The sequence below is a fragment of the Pristiophorus japonicus genome, chromosome 1 (assembly GCF_044704955.1).
Source record: "Pristiophorus japonicus isolate sPriJap1 chromosome 1, sPriJap1.hap1, whole genome shotgun sequence".
Classification (NCBI taxonomy): domain Eukaryota; kingdom Metazoa; phylum Chordata; class Chondrichthyes; family Pristiophoridae; genus Pristiophorus; species Pristiophorus japonicus.
The window spans coordinates 294,324,752-294,330,751 of record NC_091977.1 but is presented as its reverse complement, the minus strand read 5'-3'; positions in this window follow the sequence as shown (position 1 = coordinate 294,330,751).

Below are 6,000 nucleotides of genomic sequence, written 5' to 3'. Positions count from 1 at the left end.
GTTTGGGGAAGGGCAGTTGTCAGGGTACTTGAGAACATCAAGAGTGCACTAGCCTTTGGTTTTATCTTGCGCTGAAACCTCTCGAGAGTCTTGAATAGGGTTCTGTGTAAAACTCTAGAACTGCCAAGGTCTGTGTTTAAATGATCAATTATACAAGAGGGAAAGGAAATCCGACAAAATTTGGGATTGAACAAATTATGTCATGAGCAATACACAATTATCTTGGCCACATGCAGGTCAGGAATTTGCCGTGTACTGCATCCATGGTGCTATAATCTAGTCGGCATGCCTGTTAGTCCTATTTAATACATTAATCTAATTGTTTATTGTGTGCAGCTTTTCTTTAAGAGTACACCATTCCAATAGTTCCAAACAAAAAAAAAACAAAAAAAAGGGGGGAAAAAAAAAAGGGCCTTGTAAATGTCTGGAGTGTCACCCAGGTCGGGTGGCTCCGTTTAATGTTTTATGTTTTGCAGGTGAACTCCAAAAAGAGTTTCCAATAGTTCCAATCTTTATAGATATAGATAAGTCATTATTTGAAGAAATAACAGAAAGAGTAGACATTGGCAATGCAGTGGGGATGTGGATTTCATGGACTTAAAGGAAGTAATGTTAAATTTATATAGAACCTTGGCTAGACCACACTTGGGAGTACTGAGTAATGGATATTGAAGTACTGAAGAAAATGCAGAAAAGATTTACAAGGATGTTACCAGAAGTGAGAGGGTGTAACTATCCGGAAAGATTGACCAGGTTGGGAAGCTTTTCTTTGGAAAAAAGAATATTAAGAGGAGACCTCATACAGGTTATTCAAATTATGAAGGGGTTTGATAGGGTGGAAGTGGAGAAACTGTTTTTACTTGTGGATGAGTTGAGAACAAGGGGATAAAGTCATGAAAATTTAGGAGGAATTTCTTTACACAGAAAGTGGTGAGAATGTGGAACTCACTGCCGTGTGGAAAGGTTGAAGCAGACAGCACTGGCATGTTTAAGAGGAGGTTTGATGGATGTATGAGGGAAACAGGAATAGAGGGGGCTGGGTGGGAAGAGGTAATTAGAGTGGGAGAAGGCTCTTGTGGAATATAAACACCATATGGATCAGTTGGGCCTAATGGCCTATTTTGATGCTGCACATTCTATGTAATGTGTAATAGTGATATGAAAGTGAACATTAATGATGTGATTCTGCAATCTGGCTTTCCCAGTGAGGAGCATTGCAGGGAGAGCGCCATGGGAAAAATTGGATGAGCAGCCTGCAATTTTATGCTCATTAAATTAATCGTCAAAAACCATGGACTGTAGGTCCTTGATCCCTGTAATGTACCAGTCCCTCCTGGAAGTGCTAGATAGTGGAATCATCCTTTAGAACTATGAACAGAATACATGGTGTCATCTTGACTCAGTTGGTAGCACTTCCCTTGTGTGAGAAGGTTGTGGCTTCAAGCTGCATTGCAGAACTTGATCATACAATCTAGCCTGACACTGCCGTGCAGCACTGAGGGAGTACTGCATTGTCAGAGGTGCTATTATTTGGATGAGACAGTAAACTGACTTTTCTGGTGTTTCAAGTGGGTGCTAAAGATCCCAGTTCTGAAACTGTGAGGATTATATCAGTCGTCAGCTGTAGCTCTGGCAGAACCCAGAGGAAAACAACATCCATGGTCATTTACAGCCATTTATGCAGTTTCCCTGGGGCGGGTTACTGCCGGGTGACTGGTAGAACTGGCATTTGTCAGGATTCCCATGTCACCTTTTGTAGAACAGCAGGGAATTTTAGTGTCCTGCTCAACCCATCATGTTTGATACTGGTCAGAGGCCACTAAACAACTGTGTTATCCAGTTCAATAGTGGCAACATTCCCAGGATCATGAATAAGATGGCATTTATGTGCCTTTATGTGCCCCAGCTGACAAGCCTCATCTTTTCGGTAAAACACGAGGGTTTTCACTCCATCAATGTTCAACTAGTCTGTGATTCTCGACATCAATTCCTTCATGCCTTCCAAGCATAAAGTCAGCTGTTATGGTGCATTTATACTCCAGCAGTCGAGCATTCAAGCAATGCTTTAGAATGAAGCACAAATGGCAGGAAGGCTGCTTGGGCCCAAATTATCCCCTTTTCCTCTCATGGCACAGCGGCGAGATACAACCGTCACACAAGAACGAGTAAGTAATAGGAAATCAAAAGAGGAAGATTCAAATCTCTGGTTAGGTCTGTGGTGGGGACAGGTCTGGTTAGGTCTGTGGTGGGGGTGGGTCTGGTTAGGTCTGTGGTGGGGGTGGGTCTGGTTAGGTCTGTGGTGGGGGTGGGTCTGGTTAGGTCTGTGGTGGGGACAGGTCTGGTTAGGTCTGTGGTGGGGACAGGTCTGGTTAGGTCTGTGGTGGGGGTGGGTCTGGTTAGGTCTGTGGTGGGGACAGGTCTGGTTAGGTCTGTGGTGGGGGTGGGTCTGGTTAGGTCTGTGGTGGGGACAGGTCTGGTTAGGTCTGTGGTGGGGATGGGTCTGGTTAGGTCTGTGGTGAGGGTGGGTCTGGTTAGGTCTGTGGTGGGGGTGGGTCTGGTTAGGGTTGTGGTGGGGGTGGGTCTGGTTAGGTCTGTGGTGGGGGTGGGTTTGGTTAGGTCTGTGGTGGGGGTGGGTCTGGTTAGGTCTGTGGTGGGGGTGGGTCTGGTTAGGTCTGTGGTGGGGGTGGGTCTGGTTAGGTCTGTGGTGGGGGTGGGTTTGGTTAGGTCTGTGATGGGGACGGGTCTGGTTAGGTCTGTGGTGGGGGTGGGTCTGGTTAGGTCTGTGGTGGGGGTGGGTCTGTTTAGGTCTGTAGCGGGGGGGGGGGGGAATGGGGCTCACTACTGTCCTAGCATGCTGTCAACAGGATGATCTCCTGTTGTGTCTCCACAACTTGGCAATCCAAAAAGACATGGAGATGGACATGGTGGAGGAGGAGGTGGGTGAGGCAGATGCTAACACATCATTGGAGGTTGAAGATCACCCACAAGAAGAGGGAGCAGCAGAAACCAACAGCCGCGGCAGCAAGAATGTTGCAATTGAGAATTTCATGACAGACAGTGATACCTAAACCCCTATTTGTTAGTAAAGAGTCTCTGTCTTGGCCATCCTTCCTTTACATAAAGTGCCTTCGTTTACTTCTTGATTGCAACCCTGTTTGGAAAACACATGAATATCAGTGACCACTTTATTTGTCATCGAAAATACCACAGAAATTACCACGTCAATCATTCCAGAACCACTCATCCTGCATCATTTCTAGAGCAGGACCCCCAGCAATCAAAAACAACAATCTTTGGAGCCATGGGCTGACTTCTGCACAGCCTTTGATCTTTGCTGCCAGGTCCCACTTACATCTCTGACACCACAAGGTTGACAAATGAAGAAGTGCTACAGATGTAAAGAGCCAGCAAGGAATGGTCCAAGAGTTTACCTTGGCTGCTCTGATGAGCTTGGTAAACTTCTTCATAGGATTACATAGGACATACAGCACTGAAACAGGCCATTCGACTCAACCAGTCTATGCCTGTGTTTATGCTCCACTCGAGCCTCTTCCCGTCTTTCCTCATCTAAATCTATCAGCGTTACCCTCTATTCCATTCTCCCTCATATTCATGTCTAGCCTCCCCTTAAATGCATCTATATTATTTGCCTCAACTATTCTCTCTGGTAGTGAGTTCCACATTCACACCACTCTCTGGGTAAAGAAGTTTCTTCTGAATTCCCTCTTAGATTTCTTGGTGACTATCTTATATTGATGGCCTCAATTATACTCTTCTCCACAGGTGGAAATATTCTCCATGTATGTACTCTATCAAAATGTTTCATAATTTTTTTAAGAGCTCTTTAGATCACCCCTCAGCATTTTTTCAAGAGAAAAGAGACCCAGCCTGTTCATCCTTTCCTAATACTCTGCATTTCTGGTATCATCCTTGTAAATCTTCTCTGCACCCTCTCCAGTGCCTCTATATCCTTTTTATAATATAGCGACCAGAACTGTACGCAGTACTCCAAGTGTGGTCGTACCAAGGCTTGATACAGGTTTAGTATATCTTCACTATTTTTCAATTCTATCCCTCTAGAAATAAACCCTGCACTGCAAAGTAATTCTGGAGCTTGAGGAGGTGGCAATCATTGTCCCCTCTTGCCACAGAGTTCATACCACGGGCTCAATTTTCCCCAGTCATTTGCGCCCTTTTTTGGGCGCATGCCGCTTTTTTTGGCCTATTAACAAAGAAAAGTCTCTCCAATCAATTTGCACCAGCGTAACTCAGTTAGTAATGATTTTTTTAGGTAGGGGATGTAACCTGCCACCCGCGCCAATTCTGGCTAGTTAGGCAAGTTTGGCCAGCTCAGAGTTACTCCAGTTCCTTTTTGGCCGCCGTATGTGGCCTCTGTAGAAAAACCTTCTGATGAGTTCAAGAAATTGGCGCAGGTAAGTAAATCAGCACAGCAGAAGCCCGGACAGCAGCAGCAGGAGAGGTAAGAGAGAGTGGGAGAGAGGCGAGGGGGAGCCTTTCAGGTATAGTTAGGTGTGGGGACTGGGAGGGAGGAAGCCATTCGGCCTGGGATAGGTGCGGGGATTGGGAAGGAGGAGGCCATTCGGCCTGAGATAGATGCAGGGATCAGGACCGGCACTGGGAGACCTTTTGGCCTGGGATAGGAGCGGGGACCGGCACTGACATCGGGAAGGGGGTAGGGGGGGGGACTTTAATAATTTAATGGAGGTAAGTTGCTGTAATATGCTTGTGCTTGGTAAGTTGCTGCAATGTATTTTAATGTGCTTGTGCAGGTTGCGACCTGGCTGGATGTTTCACTTTCCAGCCTCAGTCCACATTGTGTCTCTGGTTATTGTGGCAACACCGATCTTTTTGGCGCAGATCAAGGCTCCATCCCCAAAACTAAACGACAGGCTAGGTGGCGCCAAAATGAAGAATTCAAACGGGGAAACTTGGATGATTTTTTTTGTTGTACTTGAGCCCCCCAAAAAAGCAGGCATAACTCTTCAAGTACGGCAAAACACAGCTTTGGGGAAAATTGAGCCCATATCTTTGGTCGGTTCCCAACCCCAAATACACTGCCTGTCCTGTTGAATATCTGCATTAGGAGAACATCATGCTCTGGTTCATATCTTTGGTCTGGCTGCCTTTCTTGTTGCCAAGATTTCCTGCTCCCTTCATTGCTGCTGCAGCCCCTTTAAGCACCAGCAAGTTTACATATTGCTGCTGCACCAGGCTTCTGGTTATCCTTCAAGTATTTTTCAGCTGCATCGCCCACTCCCCAGCATGCCCCCCGCCCCCCCCACCCACCGCACATCCTACCCTTTCCACCTTCCTAACCCCTTTCTCTCTCGCTTTCCACTCTTCTGTCACTTCCCCGCTCCACTGCCCCCTTCCTCTGTTCGCGCAGATATTTTCTAACTCCCCCCCCACCCCCACAGCGATCTATTGCTGTTTTGAACCCCAAATCCCGCCTCTTGCCCTCCAATGTAATGCTCCATCCCTATTCTGTTGTGAAGCATGAGTAGGATGAAAAATAATTATTTAATAGGATAAAAACTATTGGAAGGTAATAATGCTCTAGTTTAAGCTGCAGTCCAACTCCAGAGCCTTACATAATAAAAACAGAAAAGACTGGAAATCTCAGCAGGTCAGGCAGCATCTGTGGAGAGAGAAACAGAGTTAACGTTTCAGGTCGATGACCTTTCATCAGAACAGGCAAAAGTTAAAGATATAACAGGTTTTAAGCAAATGCAGGGGCAGTGAAAGGGGGTGGGAGAGGAAAGAACAAAAAGGAAGGTCTGTGATAGGGTGGAAGGCATTAAATGACAAAAGGGATGGTGATGCAAGGGTAAGGGGTGGTAAAGAGATAAGTAAATCAACAAAAGATGGGCCTAGAATTCTTGTAATTACCTGGAAGTTAGAAACGTTTCCCTTTCTCTCCGAGAGATGTTAGTGTCTGGCTACAATTTTGAAAATCACAACCATTGCTTTTAAATTTAT